We start from the raw sequence: 22200 nt of genomic DNA on the forward strand, positions 1-22200 counted from the left end.
GAAAGAACTTCAGTGTAACGTTAGAACCGGCAACGGGCCTAGAACTGTTTTTCATTTGCATCACTGAGTGAAGTACGAGGCGACGGGAAAGGAAAGGGAAGAAGGGAAGGATAAAGATGAAGAGATGTTTTGAAGGATGTTGTTTGGGTGTTTGGAGGGAGGGAGATGTGAGGATATGGCGATATCCTCCAGAGGGGTGTTTGCTAGCTTGTAGCCATCCTTGGCTCTTGAAGCACCGATAGACATGTGCTTCATAGTGCATTTAGTAGCATGTTGAAGTAAGTCCAACAGCACTCACAGACTGCTAAACAGGTGGGGAGAGGCGAGCGAGGTGCCGTCTGTGTAGAACTGTAAGATTTTCTTAAGTCAAAAAGTTTCCAGACTGCGTCTGATTTGCTATCTACATTGGCAAATGTGTGTTATGTCTTGGTGCAGTCTGTCAGGGAATCCTTCCCATGTGTTTTCAAATGTGTACCGAAGCCGTGTTCACGCAACAGGCCTTCATGTTTGCTTCCACATGCTGCTCATATCAGGTTCTGATAGATGCTTATATCCATTTGCTCATAACTCCTATCCTATTACAGCGCAAACTGGCAGAGCAAAAAAGACACGCTCGAGGAGAAGTAACAAAAGACGTCACATCTGTTCTCAAACACTAACTTCTTTGTGTTTGCAACACAATTCAAATGTGTAACTGAGCTAATTCTTAGGGGTGCAACGATACTCGTATCAATATTGAACCGTTCGATACAGTGCGGTTCAGTACGCATATGTATCGAACAATACAAAATGTTTAATTTATTTTATCAACTTTTCTTCTGACGATGCTGTCTGTGTTGAGAGCTCAGTGGATCTGCGTTCGACTACTCCGCCTAGGCTGCACTGTCGAGCGCAGATCCACTGCGCAAGCTAGCACGACAGAAGTTAAGCTCCTTGCAACATGGCAAATTGAACCTCTCCCACCCTCATTCAGATCTGGCCTTTGGAACTATTTTGGTTTTCATGTGAGTATGACCCTGAAGGTAAGCGCGTCATGGACAAAAGTAAAACAGTATGTCGGATGTGCCACGCAATGCTCAGTTACATGGGTGGGAACTAGTGTGTTAGCGCAGTTAGCTCGTTAACGTGTTGACGCTGTCCAGCCCCACGCACGGGGCGATCCGCGGTAACTCGTTAACGGAGATTTGCCGTGTTGTGGGGTTAACGTCATTTCAGATTAATGCTGACAGCACTAGTGGGAACAAAATGAATATGACTGCACATTTACGCCGACATCATCCTAGTGCAAAGACAAGTGGAAGCTGACAAAAACAACAAGCACGCATGCTACAAACTTTACCCGAGTCATTTAGACAGCCGTTAGCACATGATTCTCCTTATGGGGACCTGATATGTTTAATATGCTGCTGAGAATATAGCCCAGAAGAAGCGTATAGTATAGCTTTTATTTTGGAATGAGACATTTCTCTGTAATAAACTCTCTTTTCCAAAGATGAGTGATTTCTCGATCAGATAGATTTATTTTTTTTATTACTTTGTTGTTTCAGCAACATTAAATTTAAAACTGTACGTTTGAGTTAAAATATATATTTATATTTTATAACTTTATATTCCATTTTTTTCAGCTGCTCATATTATAAATACAGTCCTTAACAAATTTATAATTAACAAAATCACTGTTTTAGGTTTCTGTAATGGTTAATATGCAAGCTCTTAAAATCAAAATGATATTTTTTATGCTAAAATATAATTATCTTTGTTATTCATGAATTTTCACATTTTGTGTTTTACAAAAAAGCAGAAAAATATTAAAGCACATAATTATTTTTTGATTAAGATGCCAACTTACGGGTATTTACTTGCATTCCTGAACAGAAAAATGGGCTTTAGTGGTTGAATGTTATGCTTGATTCATTTCTGACTTTCTGACTGAAGTCCAGCGTGTCGGGTCTAATTTTAGTATATAAATATGAATTCAGTTTGTTATATTGCATTAAATAATAATCTAATTTTTAGTTTTAAATAAAACTAAAAACCTCCTCACACATATATTCCTAAGATTATTTGATTATTATAAGAGTTACAGTTCAACAGTCAGTCTACTATCACCTCAGCAGAACAAAGCCTGCTTGTCAGCATGTGGAGTGTGTGGGACGGGGTGTGTGCGTGCATGCATGAGGACGCTGGAGTGTGTGAACATTTGCGACCCGTCATGTGTGGTCAGTATGTGAATGGCTTATGTCATGGATGGAATTTCCACCACTTCACTGTGTCACCTGAGCTGCTCCTGTTCCTGGCCACTCACCCTGAGGCATCAGGTGCAGGAGCCTATCATTACCTGCCAATCACCTTGTCAATAGCGGCGGGTCGCCTCCCCTGCTGCCCCTTGAGTATCTCCACTGTTGCTCTCCCCTCTCTCCCTTTTAAACAGGCCCCCTTTTAATGTTCTCTGATTACTGTTGTTTTTCAATTTCATGCCCATTTCTCCTCCATAATCAATTTGCACAACATGCCCATCACTTATTGCTGTTTGCCTCAGTTGCAATTGTCTTGGAATTCAATAATCATTTCTGTTCTTTTCTGCTTGGTAATTGAGGCAGTGGAGTGTGTGAGTGTGCTTTTCTTTTCACTCTAGTCAACTCCATCAGCCTGTCTCTCCGTCCTTTTTTGCATTGTGTGAGCATTGTGCGGCCACGATGGTGAAACAGCGCACAGCTTGAGCATTAGGAACCAATAGAGCACGCCACATTATTTACACTTAGATAAAAACACGGCAAAGAGCGTCCACACTCATGTACGGGGAAGGAAACCCACACAAGGATACGCCGTCTCTGTCTCTCCCTTTTCAGCATTTTAATTAAAAGCCAGAGCTCCCAAATGTTATGAAAGTGAAACACACACACACAGGCAGCCTCAGTATTTACAATCCAATGAATTATATTTTCATGCTGAAAACACAACACTAATAAATCACACTTTTCACATTTAATGCAGGATCCGGTGACAAAATATGACAAAGTTTTATGCTGGGTTTTCATTTCCTAATGGTTCGGGCCTCGCCTCTCACATTCATTCCTTTTTTCCCTTCCTTGTCAGCTTCCATCACTGTCCTCATCTATCGTGTTCTGCTTCCTCCTGCCTGCACCCCCTGAATTTCCTGCCAACGTTACTTCTACCTCCTTTTCCCTCCTCCTTTGTCCTCTGTTTTCTTCGTTCTTTCTTTCTTTCTTTCTTTCTTCTGCGCCACCACACACTTCCCTTTCCCCCCTCATTGGGAATGCGAGGTAATTTAGAGCGATGTAGGTTAATGACAGTGGAGACTTGCGTCGGCCACAGTGGCCTGGTGTCTGGGAACACGCCTGGAATCCAGACTAGGACATCTGACATCCTCTTCCTCTCGCTATATGTGCTGATGAGCCACCTTTTATTATCTTGTTTTAAGTCGGATGAATCTGGAACTCTAAAAGCCCTATTTTCCTGGTAAAACTGAAATTGTTGAGGCTAACAAGGCTTCATAAAGTTTGTGCAAGTTCACATACCTTTCACTGTTACCCAACTGACACCAAAATAGAGTGCAGTGCGCTCTCAAGCCTGAAATATTCATACATTTTCTATAGGTGACTTCTGCACAGATCCCTCTCAGCAGGCTCCTTAAGACTACCCACCCCATCCATCAGTACAGTATACAAGAAGGCATAAATCAGACAGCTCTTGACCATAACAGATCCCCTATACATCTCCCCAAACACCCCTCAATTCTCACACAGTTGTTTGTCAATGTCCAGCACTCTCTGCAGTGACAACACAAAACCCCTCTTTGTCTAATTGGCTCTTTAAGACACCCCGGCGATTAAAAATCTCCCCGGTGGCGGTGGAGGAGGCAGCGGCTATAGCATCTCCTGCTGAGCTGTGACAGGCGACTGTTTACCGAAACTCTCCCTCTGTTCTCCACTCTCTGTCATCTTTGCTTTCTTTCCCTCTGATTCTCCCACACAAAGGGAGGCTGCTCAGAGCAGGGAGGGGGAAGCCCTAAGGCAAACAGAGGCCCAGGCAGGAGGACAGAGGGCCATTGATGGCCAACGTATTGACAGGGATGCTGAAAGACACCTCCAATAGACGAGTAGAAAAAGAACAGAAACAAATGGTGGGGAAATGGATGAGCTGCGTGAGGAATCAATTCACTAAATCCTATGTTAAAGCAAGGCGCCTGAGGTTACCGTTTTAATGCCACCAGAATGTCCAAACATATGTTTCTGGGTTTAACGTGACAATCAGGTTTGAGAAGGCAGAAACGCCATATCAAGACTCACAAACCCAGCCTAAATCTCACAGTCTCTCTTTTCTCCACAAAATATTAGACTCAAAAAGGTGCATTTATTTAGAATGAATGAGCCATACAAGTAATCATCAAGGCTTTTCTCCCCCTTAATTTATACAGACAGCTTCTACAAAGCTTGTTTTACCTGGGCATAAAAGACTCTGAGGCCTACCCTCAGAGTCTTTTGGTTTTGGGGTGTTGACTTGTCGCTAATATAAACCACATATAAACTGTCTATCCTTAAAAGATGTTGGCTCTTTACTGTTAGTAGGTTCACACACCAAAAGTGGAGCACAGAGTTCATGAATAAATGTGTACAGTTTTGTTAGAACAAGTTTGTAGAGCACCAACACCACAAACATAGATGACAATATTGCATATTGTCTCAAATTAGCAAAGATGAGCCCTAGCAGACAGCTAGTTGGCACTCATTTATTGTGGTCATATATCCACCTCTCCTTTATCTCCCACTTATCCAAAGTTGGGCTGCAATCTCAGCTGGCTAAGAAGATTATTCCAGACATTTTTCTCCCAAGGAACCATTTCCAAGGCAGTCCCAGGACAAAAATGCAGGTTCCGGTTTACCCGGGATCTCCTCCCAGTTGGGCATGTCTGGAAAACCTCTAAAGGGAAAGTTGAGGATGCATTATGATCAGATTCCTAAACACCTCAACTGGCTTCTTTTGTCACAGAGAAGCAGCAATGCGATTCTAAAGGCTTATTAGGAAGACGAAAACTAAACAGTGGTTTATTATATACAGTGATACAGCTAATCAGAATGAAATTGGGAGTGATGAATAATTATAATGGAAGACTGAAAGCAATTTATGAGAAACAGTCACGTGTGAGCGCTGGTACCATTTGTGAGAAGGGACTACTTTAGTGAAATTTACAACTGGATTGTAGCAAATTTTGTGTATTTCTGTGGAGAAATAAAGAGGTAAAGTGTTTTTGTTCTTTAAAAAAAGGACTCAAAATGTGGGTTTCACATATTTGATTGCACCCACAAGTCTTTTCCAGCCAGTGTCAGATTAGGTTGTAGCATAGGAAAAGCTAAATTAGCCTATATTTGTCTTTTGGGGAATTCACTTAAACAAAAGTCTCATTTTCAGACGGCGCTGATGTCACACAATGATGGTGATGTAAGAAATTTTTAACCTTGAACCAAAACTGAACAAGATCTATTTCAGTCAGAATTAATGTCGAAAGGGTTCATGTTGACATCATAAAAAAGAAGGCTTGCTCATTGTTTTCCCTGTAAAGGTCGTGAAAACTTACCTGCCTTAAGCAAACGGATACTGAGATTTTCCAGGGCACAATCAGTAGAACAGAAATTGTGAATTACCCAAAGGTTTCCTCATGTGAATGATTCAATGAAATGCTTGAAGCGAATGAAACTGTAGAGGTTTTCACACATGAATTCCAGACAGTGCTGGAAAAATCAGGTCTGGACGTCGTCTGAAGTTGGCTTTTCTCAAAGGACAGAAAAAGGAGTACGAAATGTTCACACACTCCGTACGAAAATGAGTACAGTAAAAACCAGCTAATAAGTGATTTTACCCTTACCACTGGTAGGGCTTACCTTGAATGGTCAAGTAAGACTAGACTAGCACAAATACAAAATAAATTCATGATTACAAATACTGTTTTTTAAATGTCTGTTTTTGTACCATTACAGAAAATTCTCAGACGAGGTTCAAGACTGGTCCTGAAGTACAAACCACAAGCCTGGTACTTTCAAGGGTACAATGGCAGTACCTAGGAGGGTTATGCCTCATTGATAAGCCATTAAAGGTACAATAAGGCACTTATTTTCTGGGACTGTAAGGAAAGTGTGCACGAGAAAGGAAGCAATGACGTCCACTCACTGGGAATGCACAGGAAAATTAGCCGTGCTGTTCTTACATGGACATAATCTGACATCACACAGACTTTGTCCTAGGAAGCAGGCAGTTTAAAGATCATATAATGTCTGACCAAACTGTGCTGGACATTGGTTTCCTCACATGCTTGTAATGGAGTCATGGTGGCTCCACTGAACTGGGTGGCTGGAAGGCAGAGGGGTAATCTATAGCGAGTATCAGGCCACGTTTTTTTTCCCTGCGGTTTGTTCATTTTCAGCGAGTGCGTATCTGCTACGGTATTTCACTGTTTTCGCCCGGGGCAAATTTGAGCCTTATTATCTGTTCAGCAATTAGCAGGCAATCTGCTCATTATCAAGCCAATTATCCTGCACTAATAGCATGCTTAATCAATCTCATTTTATCAATTATTACCATTTAAGGAGGTGCGTGCCAGAAGTCAGAAAGAGTTGGAGCGATAAGAACTAAGTTGTTTAGACTGGGAAGTTGGTTTGATCGAGTGCATATGTGAGCGTTTGGGGAATTTTTTTCTGTTGCAGTGGAGCGTTGGGTTGTGCATTGTCACTGAGTGTGTGTGTGCGTGCGGTTTTCGGTGATTGTAAAAATCTGCGTGCATGCGCTTGTGTGCGTCTGTGTATCTGCATGTCTGTGTGAAGTTGAGCGTGCAGAGAGATGAATGGGAAGCCGTGAAGCGGCAGGAGTGTGTGAGCTAGTGTGTGTTGTGCTGGTGGCGGCAGCTGCTCTGAGTGCAACATCGTCCTCTGGAGATAAGAAGACGGGGCCACGGTCACAACTGTAGGACTTATCAAAAGGGACCACGCACCATTACACTGCTATTCTGACAGCCTAAAACCCACCATCACACACACATACACACACAGGCACGCACACCACACAAGCATATAGACTCACACCACCCATATGGACTCACATGCTTCAATAGATTTGCTCAGAATATACACAGGCATATTCTATATGCATACACAACCCATGTGGACGCACGCATGAACGAGCACGGATGCCCACGCTGGCACGCTCAAGTGCATGCGCACACTTTCGCAAAAGCACACTCAGTAATAGCAGACACTGTGTTCTCCTTTCCAAACCACAGTCATTTCTAAAATAACCCCCTCATGCAAGTAATCTTTGTGTTTCTCTCTCTCGCAAAAAATAGCCCACAACACAATTTGCGCTCACAAAGAAGCACACACAAATACGCACACATACAATTTCCTTGCCATTGCCCATGGATGCCCAGGTAGGATGCCCTAAAGGGGGCACAGAGGACAGGCTATCATTTTCACAGGAGACCCACTGGGCCGTGCAGCCCTCGCCCCACAGGGCACGGTATCTGTGTGTCTGTGTGTGTCAGGATGAGGAGGGTAGGGTGGGGCTGAGGGGGGGGGGGGCAATAATTACCTGTGTGCTTCTCCTGCTGAGGGAGGCACAAAGGTTGCCCCCGCCGAGGGGCTAATTATTAGGAAAAAAGCTTTTTAATTTACCGTTGTCTGCTGCCATTCCAGGGAGGAAGAGAACCATGTCATTCAGCGCTGCTGCATGTGCGTGTCTCCGTCGGGGCTGAGCGCTAACAGCACTGCACAGGTGGCCCTCTGTGTGACCCCTTGACCTCTGAGGACACGCACAGTGTATCTGAAGCCTTATTGTTTCCCACAATACCCACATTCGTCAATCATCTGAGGTGGAGGGGATTGAGTAATAGAGGTCTGCTCTCAGGTCAGATGATGTAATCTATGGGAAAAAGGAAATGTTGAAAAGACAAACAAAGACCTCTGGCCACATTGTACACTGCGTGCACTTGTCAGCTGCAACATTAAAACCACTGACAGGTGAAGTCAGAGGTTTTAATCTTGTGGCTGTTCAACTTGGACAGGAACACTGGCTCCTATCCAGTTTGGATTGTTTTGAACATTACTTTTTTTCCCCCTCCTTTTGCTTTCATGTGTGGTTTCCACATTTGCCTAACCCTGGAGGAGACACAAATCCCTTGAGGTTTGAGTCAGGAAGAGCATCTGGCATAAAAATCCACCAAATCAAAAATGTGGAGCTACCCGCTGTGGCGACCTCTTGTGAATAAGGGACCAGCTGAAAATAAGTTTCACATGTTGGTTCGGTTTAGCCACTAAGACGTGCTTGTTTGGGAGTAGGCATTAACGGGCATGTGGTTACGTTTATACACTAAAGATCACTTGGTTAGTTTTAGGAAAAGGTCATGGTTAGGCTTAAAATAGATCCCTTGACAACCCTGCTCACTGGGGGGGGAAAGAAAAGTTCAGAGTGCTCAGAGCCAATTACCTAAACTAGTGTGTCACCAGCCAGCACCAAAGAGAACGTAGAGACAGCTCTGGTGCGAACTGCTCTACTTGATGTTACTGGATTGAGAATAGCCTGAGCAGACAGTGTTAGGTGCCATCCTAGCCTAACATGTAACTCATTCCAGAGGTGAGGGGCCACAGCTACAAAGGCATGATTTCCCCTTGGGCTTCAGCCTTGATCTTGGTATAAGCAGAAGCAAGTGTGAAACAGACCCGAGTAAACTGTAAAAGGTCAGACAGATAAAGTTATAAGCACACACACTGTGTTTTAGACAGATTACAGACAGGCACAGGGGAAATAAAAATGAACTTTTCATAATAGTTGATATTAAGATTACATTTAAATTGCAAATGAATTTGCGAGTTCCCTTTATTTATTCATCGTTTTTAGCTTTTCTTTAAAATGTGCCCTGGACTGTTAAGTTGGCATTAGCTGGCTGTAGCACATTACTTTGTCGTTACACCAACAAAAATCCCTATGTTAACACGCATGGTCTTTCTTTTGCTGGTTTTGTATAAACACAAAGCTTGACAGCACAAGGCAAAGATGAAACCCAGCCCAGAGAGGCTACAAAGCGATCGCCACAGTGACTCTACTTTAGAAACATGCACAGGTAAAAATGGAAGCTCGCTGCTCATCACTGCTTTTGTTACCTTCTGAAGTTGAGGCCGTGGCTGCTGGGCTGGGGTCACTCTAGGTACTTGGCTAGCTTAGTGTTAGCATGCTGTCTGCGCAGGTGCTTGCAAAAAGCCGAAGTTGTCTTCGTAGCCTAATGCAGTTATTTCTGTCCTGGATGTAGTTCACCATCGCACTCTTTATTCTTTTGTGCAATAACATTAAAAAGACTGCCCATATCCCTGCTGACTGCTCCACTTTTTTCGTCCTTCACACAAACTAGAATTAGCTGGCAGTAGCGGGAGTGCGCAGGAAGAAAAAAAACATGTTTGCTGAACCATTTCTCTTTGTATCCACCTGACATGCAGATAACTGAAGGACCTTTGTAACACCAGTAATTACTGAATTTGCACTAAAACGTTACATTACTGCAGCGGTCCCCAACCCCCGGTCCATGGACCGGTACCAGTCCATGAGTTGTTTGGTACCGGGCCGGAAGAGTTGAGGCTCGGGTGGGAGATTAATGGTTTTCAGGGTTTTTATCATTAACTCTGTTTCCCTGGGTCTTTTCCTGTGTTGTAGTTGTGTGTCTTATTTTGAAAGAAATATTTACACGTTACCATAGCGACCAGCGAGCATTAAGCGGCAGAGAGGAGGATATTACTCTCAACATTGTTGGTGCATTTCAGGAGGATGCTGCTAATAAAGTTACACAATTACACAGTGAATTCACGTTTATTATTATATTTACAAAATACCACAGTTTTTGTCTTGGTCGTATCATTTTATTTATTTCCATGGTGCAAAAAAGGTTTGGGACCGCTACTTTACTGCATTGCTAAAAAATATAATATGATTACAGTGTTACACCCAACACTGCACATGATTCATGCCCTTTTGGGGCAGTGGGAACTGTGAGCTTAGATAACATGCTGGGGCTGAGTTGGCTAATGCAGAAGTCTCCCAGTACCTAATGAGCTGAGTAATTTACAGGCGCTCGTGCACTGGCAGAAGTGTTGGGCGTGTGAAGCTTTAAGTGTCATTCTCTGGGAAAAACATTCATTTAGATGTTAAGGATTTATTACATAAATCCAGCACTGTCACTAGCAGTATGACTCATTTTACAAAAATTAGAGATTTTGATTTTTTGGTTAAATAACTCTGGTTTAGGATTTTCAGCCAATAATAGCCAAAGTCATAACTCATTTTTCACATCTTAAACTTATGCAGTGACTGACACTGATAATAAAACTATTATCACCAAGGAAAGTGCTGATAATATTGCTATGGGCTGCTTAGGCCTCTACCATCCAACACTGGTGCTCAGGCAGCAGACACACACATGCACACACACAGACGTTCACATTCGTCTCACATTCTCTTTGACACCTAAACTCACCCCCATCCAAAACCCCAATTCTTTGCCAGTCTTTTAACATGCGACACCACCGCTGCACCCGCGCAGCAGGAGGGAGGGGGGTCTGTAGATTTTTCAATCAGCACCAGCTCTACGAGCTTCTCCTCTGTTTGAGATATTCTGTCAGGTTGCTCCCTCCCAGCCCTGCCTTCCCGCCGTCTGTCAGATCCTGCTTCGTCAGTCTTCGCCGCTCCGCCTGCAAATGAGTGAATCCAACTGCTCGCTCGCACCCCCCAAAACCTCAATGCACCCCTGGCACGAAAACCAGCATGGGGTCCCAGTTTCCTGACACACAATGATCTCTCAATTTAAGGGGAAGTAATCCATTTAGCTTGTGCACGCGGCCTCCATTTTGGTGTTTTAACCCCCACCCCCCCCACGCCCGTCCTTAGCGCCTGCCCTCCTTGCTGCGTCTCATGATGCTGCAGCCATGGATTTCAGAAGCATTGGGGCTGAACTGATCGGCGCATGGCTGGCTTCGTCTTTTCAGTCAGACTCGTGAATAAGCCAGGTCAGATTCTGTTCCACTCTCCAACATCTGCTACATTGGACGGCTGTTCTTGGACTGAGAATAATCCACTCCAAATATGCTATTCAAATTAGGGACTGTTGTTCCCATTTATAGATTAAAAAAAATGTACCAAACAGCATGATAGTCATTGGTCATTATCTTTCAAAAGTGTGTTTTCTCCATCATTTCAACATCCACCCTCCAAAAGCTGTACTCATATCTTATATCACTGTTATTCTGGTTTTCTGCAGTTTTGGTTAAGATGCAAAGTACTCGGTCAAGGTTAGAAAAACATTACAGAAAAGCTCTTAAAGTACACCTACTGTGTTCACTTCCACCTGTGTATTTTCTTTCTTGGACTCTTCTAGAGCAGTTTTGGACCAGTTCAAAATATTTATTTCTCCAATATCATGCTTTGTTTTTTTCTGATTGGCTGCTCCTTGCAAGCTGATGGGTTTGCCCATATGAAGGATATCTACTGTCAGTGTCAGAGCCATGAGTAGAAAACCTTGTCATTTAGAGGAACATGAAGCCTGACCTTACTTGCACAAACACTAAGCAGTGTCCTACCAGTGCATTCCTCGTGACAAGCCTGGAAATCGAATATAAACCTCAAAGTTGAACATTAAAATTAACATGCTTTCACTTAATGGTAAAATGCAAAGCTTAAGTTTGCTACTATAGAATGAGCAGGTGAAGTGACGGTGCGTGTAATGCGGTGTAAACAGCTAACTGGTAGGCATGGTTTCTTGTACTAGTGATGGAGTTTCCTGAGCAAATCAGCTCAGACTGTGACAGACTGTGTCACATTGTCAAACAATCGTGTATATGGACTGGTTCTTATATAGCACTTCTCTACTCTATACAACACGTTGCACTTTTTTTGTGCTTAAGTATTTCTATCTACCATTTACACTCTGATGGATGCATTGGAGAGGAACTTGGGGTCATTATCTTGCACAAGGACATAAACCACCAACCTGTTTAGTAGATGACCTGCTCTCAATCCTTAACTATAGCCACCCCAAGCTTGCAGCACCTGATATTCACAGACGGGCTCCCATCCAAGTACCAACCAGGCCTAACTTTCCAAAGCTTCCAAGAGCAGATGAGATTGGGGTGCAGAGGCAAATCTGAAACCTCACATCAAATCAAAGTATCTGGCCAGTACTGGGAAATATCTAAGGGGGAGAGATTTATGTGTGGAATTGATCATAACAGGAAGTCACCACAGGTAAAACTTCCTATAAAAGTAAAAAACACTTGTAAATTGACCCACCATCAGTGAGCCTGCTTTGCGATTGCACACTGTTTAAATGTACTTCAGCTGGTGTGTGATTTATTAGAGTATGTGGTGCAGATTTGGGCAAAATGGGAAGTTTACAGCAGGCCAAAATAATGTAAGAAATGGATGTGAATTTGAATTGTTAATTGTGAACTGAACATGAGCATTCAGTGCATACACTGTGCACAGTAACTGCTGTTCACACATAAAGATTCAGGGTTTAATAAACCTTAACCAGCTGAAACGCTCAGCTCTTTTCCTGTGACAGAAACCTGCCAGCGACACCTTCATCCTTTTGCTTTGTTTGGGGAAAAAAGTGAGCAGCAGTGAGAGCAGTGGGTACTCTGACTGCAGTCTAAGTATTTCAGAGGCGACCTCAGAGTCAACGGAGGAGAAGTAATATTTAATGTCGGGGAAGAGAGCAGTAGCAAGATCTCCTCTAAAAACGAGAGCGACTGGCCGGCCCCGGCCTCTGCGGCGAAACTAACCGGCTAAAGGTGTCGAGCTAAGAGGTCATGACTCACATACACATACAATAAGTCGGCGCACACACGACCCAAAGATGGGCCACTGTTGCCATGGGAACAACCTGACAAATCCTGTGAGTGAGATGTATTTAAATGGAAATCTATCCTCACCCCCACCCTTTCCCCCTTCCTCCTCCCTTGCACAAATCCAGATTCATTTCAGACGCCCCCGTTAGTCTCTCCTCGCCCCCTTCTCCTTGTCTCCATGCGTTTGGCCATGGCTGATCGCGCTGCATAGACAGCACAGCCCAGAGGTTTTTAAGCAGATTATTGAACTCAGAGAGAAGACGGTGGGGGCTGGTGTGTGTGTGTGTGTGTCTGTGTGTGTGTGTGTGTGTGTGTGTGTGTGTGTGTGTGTGTGTGTGTGTGTGTGTGTGTGCAGAAACTCCTAAATAGAGAGAGAAAATATGTTTTGGGGGAAAAGGAGTCAGAATGGGAGGAGGCTCAGCGATGATTTAATTCAAATTGTCATGTTCCCGCTTGAAATGGAAACAAACTAATTCTAGCTTTAATATGAATTTATAAATTGATGCTGAGCCATTTGGGGGGAATGCAGGGAGTGGACTCTGGTGCAACGCAAAAAGAAGGCCGAGGCTCAAGGATTTGGCCGAGGGTGTGTTACATGGGCTAAGTGGCAAATTAAGGTTGAAGTTTTTTCCCCTCAGTTTCTTGCCTTAAAGCCAGTGTGTGAAACAGATGCGGCGTTTGATGTTGAGGGAAAAAAGAAAGAAGAAAAGTGAACAGGACAGTATAAACCAAAGGAACAGAAGATTATTTTCTCCTCCAGTATGTCACTCCTGGCTGAAAATAAAGGTACCTTTAAACTAACTAACTAAAACTTTTGAGCTATGCTGTTAGTCTGACAGAGTATGTAATAGCTTTAATATGAATTTCTTTTTAAGTCTTTTATGATTACCAACAAAAAAGCAGACAATTTGCTTTGAGTTTCACTGATTCACTGTGTCTATATTAATTTATGGTAATCAGAGTAACTGCATAGATGTTTATTAACATGCATTAACAGTATATAACAGATGGAATTTACCGCCATGTTAACCAGTGTTAGTGAAGTCCCATCTAAAAATCAGAGCATTGGGCACATGTGGAATTCTCAGATCTCAGGTTTGATCCTGGGAGGAGATCCAAACGCCTTTGGGACCTAACCTCTATGTTAAATAGCCGAAGAGTAGCTTATTTACAAAATAAACATTATGTTGCATTCAATTAGATCTACAACTAGTGACATCACATATGATGTTGAGATCTCATCACAGATCAAGGAAGTCAGAGAGTCGCCCTGTGCTGCTCTACTTCCACATTGGGGTCACATCTCAGATCTGGAGACTACAACAGTCTTTTATGTACAGTCTATAACAACATGCAAAAGTAATACAGTAATACACAATAAACACAAACAATATGAAAATTGGATAAAATGCTATTTTATGTCATTCTCTTTCTATAAAAATGACCCTGAACTGAACCGCTGGAAAATGTAAGCATTTCTTCACGTAATTATCTGACATTGGCTCTGGAAAATAAGCAACTATGCCACTGTTACACAATTCAGATGTTTCCAAATTATGATTACTGAATGTAAGTCGTTAACTTTGTTGAAACCAGCCCGACCCACTTCAAACCAGCGAGAAGAGCTTCAGTAGGCAGTTTTGGTAATGAAGCAACTGAAATGGTTTGAGCTGTGGCAGAAAATCATGTGTTCATGCTGGACCAAATTACTCAGGGTATGCGGCTGATTGGAAAAACAGGTTTTCTCAGCCTTTATGGCAAATCCTGCATCATTATTCCCCAAACCTGACATTCTGTCTTATACAGGGATTCAAAAAGCAAATAAAATAAAATTTATTTCACCATCATATTATGATCCATCCCTGAATATGTTTGAAGTCTAATTTCACCACCAAACATGTACATTCAATTGTGAGTACGTTTGCAGTGTCAGCTTAGGGTCAGCTAAATAATGGAGAAAGAAGAAGTCAAGGGAGAATTTTTCCTCCCTTCCCGAATCATTCCTTGATTTTCACCATTCTCCTGTAGAATCAGAAGTCTACAAACAGCCCGTGCTAAATGATCACAGATCTTGCAGTTCCCACATGCAATCCTCTTCAGTGTTATAACCTTGATATGTAGTTACATTTTTTATGAGGCATATGTCAGAAGCTTGCCTTAGGTACCAGGTTAGCACTAAGCTCTAAGATATGCCTCTAACTTTAGTTGTGCGGTCAGATAGTAGGAGAAAAGATCAGGGGTGAAGGTCGGTGGAGCCCACTTCACAATGTTGCCCTAAGGTACTAACACTGGATTAATCCAGCACCTGCACCTGGTTTTGTTCCAGTTGTAAATCAAATTCCAAGACTTGCTACATAGGTAGAAGTAAAAGTGGGCTGGAACGATCCGGTTTAGCAGTACCTTCAATTAATGAGTAATTAAATCTTATAGGCTGGTCAATGCAGGTTACTATTGAATGAGTTAACAGTTTTCATGATGCAGCCTGGCTTTGGTTATAGTGTGGAGATACTTGCTTAATATTAGAATAATGACATCCTATTACTCGCTTACATCTTTTATGTGTTCATGCTATAGATGTGCTTGCCGTGCTTTAGCACTTTAGAGTTTTTCAATCAGATAGTGGATCTACACAAACCAGGCACTTAGGGCCCAATACATAGGCATAGGCATATATTTATCCCAATGCATGCCTATGTATTGGGATAAAAGTTGTTTACAGCAACACACTACGTTACACTGGTTACATCGGAGGAAGCATAACTAAATTTCTATTTGAAGTGATGATCAGAATCATTCACTGAATTCTACAACTCAAACTCGCTTTGTGGTGTCTAGAAATCAGCCATATAGCATCTGCTTGTATCTCGTTAAAAGCTGACTGCGGCTAAATCCACAAGGATCAGTGAATATCATGGTAGCCGTACAGGTCAGCTCATCATAGTCCTTACACAAAGAAAAATCTATAGTGACTTTTTGCTACAGCCTCTTAAGGACCTGCCAAATCCCACTTTAACCCCAGTGCACATGTGTGGCTATTGTCTCTTAACAGTTTCGGCAGTAGCAGTGTTAGTCTCGAGTAGACACTGATAACTTGACCCATTAAGGTTAGCCACCGTTCCTCGAGGAATACACAGTATAGGCGATGATTCTTCTTGTTCTACCAGCGCTGCCGCCCACATTCTCGCTCTTTAGTGTTTACCTATATATTTTACTCTGACGGAAGGAACAAATTAATCAGCATGCGCTTTCTGTAGCATCGCACAAATGTGCTGCTTGTGACTAATGATAGTTTGAGGTTAATTTGTACACCTCCAAATGTGTCTCCTGTGGAATGGGGATGTGGGTGTGTATGTGTTAATGCCGCTTAGTGTGCATACACACACTTGCTTATGTTATTTTACTGCTCTCCCCTGGGCTAAGAAAGTGCTCTTACTAATGAATCACTTAGCTAGCAGTTACAGCTGCTTTAGCCCATATAAATAGATATTCCAGCCTGTTTTACATTTTAATACACATCATTTACCCCGTTTTTTTTACCTACCATATGAAAGCACATAAGGGCCCTTATCCTCCAGCATTAAATGTGAAGTGTTACCAATCAAGCACCATTTAGCTCCATTGCTCAGCATGTGCTGGATGTTTTTGGAAAAAACCAGTTGCCAGTAAAGAAAGCAGAAAAAGAAAGAATAAAAACTACAAAACATGAAAACGGTCCAAAGTCTATTTACATATAAATGTAAATGTGCATATTTGCAGAGACAAGATATTTTTGGCTACCACACCTACTCTGTTACCAGAAAGACAGAATAAACTGATTAGCTTAGCATGTGGAAACAAGCATGTTATTTGTCTAGAAATAACAACAAGAAGCTCATGAACATATTATACACTCACTGGACACAATACATCAGTGAGTATGAAGCATTGGACCCTCTTTTTCCTTCAGAGCTGCCTTAGTTCTTAGTTCTTTGCAGCACAGATTAACCAAGGTGCTGGAAATAGTCCTCAGAGATTTTGGTCCATATTGATATCACACAGTTGCTGCACATGCTTGATGTGAATCTCTAGAGATGGCTGTACTGGAAAATCCCAGTAGATCAGCAGTTTCTAAAATACTCAGTCCAGCCCATCTGGCACCAACAACCGTGATACATTCAAAGCTATTAATTCATCTTTCTTTTCCGTTCTGATGCTCGGTTTGAACTTTGGTTTGAAATTCACCATGACGATGTATACATGCCTAAATGCACTGAGTTGCTGCTGTGTGATTGGCTGACAAATATTTGTGTGTTGTGTCCGGTTCTTTAATTGGCTCTAACTCCAAATTATAAAGATGTGTTTTTCTACGGTTACACAGAAAGCCTGTGCGACTTTTTGGATTCACTGTACCGTCCACAGATTTAATAATATGCTAACACTATTTTTCCACCTGTTTCCCTTTTCAATAGACGGCAAATAAACAATGAACCTTGAGTTTAGCATTCTGGCCATGTATGAAATGAGACTTCAAAAACGAAGAGTAGATTTTTACAAAGGACATTGCATGCTAATGTGGTTGGTGCACTAAATTCTATCTTACTTTATACTTTATTTTAAACTCTAATTTTGGTCATATTACATTACAAACTGGAGATCCTTATTAAAGAGTACTTGTTAAGTCATGGTTGAGACTCTAACCTAATTAGTAGTTATGAGGTAAGAAATTGAGTGAGAAGTGGGGTCATTTTCTCACTGATTTCTCTATAAGCTGACTTCTTTTGGCAACTACAGGAGTCCCCCACTGTTGACCATTAGAAAGAAAATGCCTGCACTGATTTCCCTTTTCACACCCAGAAGTCTAATCTATCTTTTATACACAGTCTGTACTGTCTGCGAGAAAGTGATGAAAACTTTTTAAAAATACCTCTGAAACTGCATCCTGATGCGCAGTTTGCATTACATCACCTCTCATGAAGGCAGTGTCACATTGCGCTTTATCATTAAAGACCAGCGCTAGATTTATGATGGCAGATACTGACACACAGCATGACACACTGCTGAGCTCATTATTTAGGCGAAGCCCCATTTAATAAGCATAAATCTGCATACGAATTAAAGGAAACTTAAACTTGCATGATCTCATCACTTTTCCAGGAGCATCTGACTGGGTTTTAGTCAGCTGAATGACATTATGTGTGCCTCTGTGATTGTCAGTTAAATACAACCGGTCATCATTATGTCACTTGATCTTGAATGCCGGAGTGGGATGGTGTTAGAAGTCTGTAGGCGTTTTATTGCAGCCCGGTGACATAGCGCTACCGTACCCAAAAGTCACGCTGAGTGCATCTGTCGCAGAGTTTAAGTGGACTGAGGGAGCTGGCGGAGGAAAAGGCACAAGTAAACATCTAAACCGCTTATTTTCACAGAAGAAGCAAAGACATGAAGGAATGATTCTTTATGAATGATCTGATTTTCCCCATGAGCAATTCTAACTCGGATTGCTGAAAATAACCAGAAGAAAATAAAGTGGCTATGCGGTTGTCTCGGTAACATTTCCCACAGCTTTGTTGTGTTTCCAGACATTTTCCCCACCAAACTGATTTTCCTCCATTATAAAGCACCCCTGGGTTCTGCTGTGGATTCAGTATATAAGATGTTTTCATGTGTCCCCTGCCAATCGCTCGCTCTCCGCTGAGCATGTTAACGACCACCCCAGATGGACTGCATCATTTCCAATGAGAGCGGCCTGTGACTGCTCAAAGTGAGACAGAACGACAGGGAGAGAGCGCAGCGCTCACCAGGGGAACAAGGAAGAACAGATTACTGGATAAATTTCTATTTCACGTCACAAACTTGCAAGATTTTGACGAGCACTAACATGAAGGAGACGACCACGTTCACAGCACCCTAAAAAAGTACACTCCATTCGTATCAATGACCAACTGTACAAACTAGCAACAAGTAATATATTTAAACTAAACCCATAAAGTAATTTAAATGTTGTAATTAATTGGATGTTAAGGTTTAATTATTACCTACTCGACTCGGTTTTTAGGGTTTTCCATTAGGTGGCAGTACCAGGTGTCTTTTAGTACCTGCTCATCCGGGAGTCCAACCAAATTGACATGAGCCAAAAACGTGAGGACAGACTGCATGCCACGTCATAAGAGCGACTCCTTTCACAAGAATTAAACCCAACATTTTTGAAACCCAGCATGGCATAGCTACACACAAACTGTACACACAAACTGACACCGTAATCCAACGACAAGTTCCTACATTTACCATGAGTTTAGCAGCTGGTATGCCATCACCATGATGTCCTCCATTGTTACATTTTTCTCAGACGTCATGGGACTTTTGGGCCGCCTTGCAGTAACGAACCCACCCACACTGAGGTGGTACTCAACTGTAATGTAAAATGACACAAACCAAGTAGAGTGAGTCAAGCCAATAAGGTGCGAGTGGAAAACAGGCAGTATACCACAATGCTGTTTTTCAGAGTGTATAACCTCAATTATAACCTTAATTATAACCTTAATTTTTGTAACATTTTAGTCCTACGCAAAGAAAACATTAAGCTAGTCACGGTTTCCTCTTACACCCACTCCAAAAATTCTTTATATCTTCAATTAGTACCCTTTGTCCTAACTATGTCATGCCTCTATTGCAAGCCATAAACACTGCAGACATTTTCAGGCTTTTGCTTTATACAGTATCCACATTGGTCCTCATATTTTCAAATGCGCCAGTGTCTCTCACGAGTTTGAGCTAAACACTCTGTGGACTCTTCAGGTTACATGGAAACAGCTTGGCTACAGATACAAAAAAGAAAATACTGCTACTGCCTGGCCAGTGTCTGCTTTAATGTAGCTGTAGTGGCATTAATCCCCTAACATGCACAGTTTAGAGGATTCTGGTCGAGGTTATATGAGCCAACCTGCTTTTATTTATCTGATATGTAAGTCATCATCTTTGACAACTTTAAGGTTAACCCTAGAAAGTATAAAGAGGGTTTTTTTCTAACGAAAAATGTAAATAGTTTTTGATATGTGTCACAGAGAATTCCTTTTCTTCTTGATGAAAAGATTTGGAGGACAATTAAAACAGATAATAAGTAAAATGGTAACTTAGGGTTAGAGTTAGGGTTAAAGCTAGGGTTGGGGTTGTCACCAATGACAAGGACTGAATGGACAACCACCTTTGAAAAAAAAAAAAAATAAAGACAAAAATAAAACAAAAGAGAGAGTGCTTTCATATTGTCACTTATGTATAATTGTGACATGCCATGTCCACAAAACAGAGGTTCAATATCTTGAACGCATTTCCACATTTTCCAATTTTTAAGTGAGGCCATGCCTTAAAACAGTGAACTCGGGGCCTCAAGGGCCAGTGTCCGGCAGGTTTTAGATGTTCTCCAGAGGCCTGGTAATCAACGAATCATTTGATTCAGGTGTGTTGACCCAGGGTGATACCTAAAACCTTCAGGACAAAGGCCCTTGAGACTTGGAGTTCCCCACCCCTGCTTTAAAACTACAAATTATGGAAAGTAGTATTGGGCCACCTACTGGTTAAACCAGCAGGAGCTGCTTGCTGATGGAAGCCCATGCTATGAAGCTCCCAGCACACACTTTCTGTGCTGATGTTAATGTCAGAGGATTTTTAGAAGCCTGCAATTATTGAGTCCCCAAAGTCCTGTCCAAAATGTCAGTGTCAGACCTCAGAGGCTTAAATAAACTACTTGTTACTGAAAGTAGTTAAATGATCAAATTCAAATTCAAATTCAAATTTTATTTGTCACGTACACAGTACGATATGTAGTGAAATGCTTGGACAACTGCTCGTGACCTAAAGAGAACAAAAAAGGAAAAGGCTATGAATAAGATAGGAAATAAATATGAAAAATTAAAAAGGGTAAATTTAACTAGGAAGGAATAAAATATAAATTAAGGTTAAAAATGAAATAACTGTACAACACAAATTAGAATGAAGGGTAAATTTAACTGGGAAGAATAAGATAAAGATAAATATATAAATTAAAGTTGAAAATAAAATAACTGTACAACAAAATACACAATACACAATATAGAACTATATAAGAATGTATGAAGAAATCTAAATATAAATAAATATATACACAATAACAGCAGCTGTACAAGTATTAACCGGAAATGAAGAATATAGTGACCAGTGTTGTGCAAAACCAAAGTCCAGAAAGTCCAGTGTGTGTGTAAGAACCATATGTGTGGGTCAGTACTGTGTGGTGGTGTGATTGAGAGACCGTATCGCCTGCGGGAAGAAGCTCCTCCTCAGTCTCTCTGTGTTGGTCTTCAGGGAGCGGAATCGCTTTCCTGACCTCAACAGAGAGAACAGTCTGTTGTTGGGATGGCTGAGGTCCTTCACGATCTTCCTGGCCTTGGTCCAGCACCGCCTGCTGTAGATTGAGTGCAGGTCAGGGAGCTCGGAGCGGATGGTGCGCTCAGCTGACCGCACAACCCTCTGTAGAGCTCGTCTGTCCTGCATGGTGCTGTTCCCGAACCAGGTTAAGATGTTTCCCGCCAGGATGCTCTCTATGGTGCACGAGTAAAAGTTCCTGAGCACCTTGGAGGGCAGTTGGAAGTCTCTCAAGCGTCTGAGGTGGTAGAGACGCTGTCGGGCCTTTTTCACCACGGTGTTGATGTGACAGGACCATGACAGGTCCTGCGTGATGTGAACTCCGAGGTATTTGAAGCTGTCCACTCTCTCCACTGGGCACTCGTTGATGACGGGGGTCTGGTAGTTCCTCTCCTGCTTAGTGCTGAAGTCCACTATCAGCTCCTTTGTCTTACTGACGTTTAGAAGGAGGTTGTTCCTCTGGCACCAGTTCTCCAGATTCCTAATCTCCTTCAGGTAGGCCGTCTCGTTGTTATCAGAGATCAGGCCCACCACGACGGTGTCGTCAGCAAACTTGATGATGGTGGTGGAGCTGGTAGTGGCCACACAGTCATATGTGTACAAAGAGTACAGCAGGGGGCTCAGAACACACCCCTGGGGGGCTCCAGTGCTGAGAGTGGTGGAGGCTGAGACATGTCCGCCCATCCTTACTGCCTGTGGTCTGCCAGTTAGGAAGTTGGAGATCCACTGACACATAGATGAGCTGAGTCCCAGATGCTCCAGCTTGGTGGTGAGTGTGGAGGGAATTATGGTGTTAAATGCAGAGCTGTAGTCTATGAAGAGCATTTTAACATAATTCCCCCTTCTAGTGTCCAAGTGAGTGAGTGATGTGTGGAGGAGATGAGAGATGGCATCGTCTGTGGAACGATTTGGACGGTAAGCGAACTGTAGT

The 22200-nt window shown here is 42.3% G+C and overlaps 1 long non-coding RNA gene across 3 annotated transcripts in view; it reads right to left on the reverse strand.

Moving 5' to 3' along the window:
* LOC309687367 overlaps nt 1–22200 on the reverse strand; it is an 85838-nt gene that overhangs the window by 34798 nt on the left and 28840 nt on the right. For 2 of the 3 annotated variants that reach the window (XR_014270724.1, XR_014270725.1), the window contains one exon: nt 7683–7929. The exons of the other annotated variant lie outside the window; for it this stretch is intronic. This is a non-coding gene — a long non-coding RNA (uncharacterized lncRNA). The remainder of the gene's footprint in view (nt 1–7682; nt 7930–22200) is intronic. 3 annotated transcript variants of the gene reach the window in all.

This window comes from Aulonocara stuartgranti (genome assembly GCF_965226115.1).
Source record: "Aulonocara stuartgranti genome assembly, chromosome: 14".
Taxonomy (NCBI): domain Eukaryota; kingdom Metazoa; phylum Chordata; class Actinopteri; order Cichliformes; family Cichlidae; genus Aulonocara; species Aulonocara stuartgranti.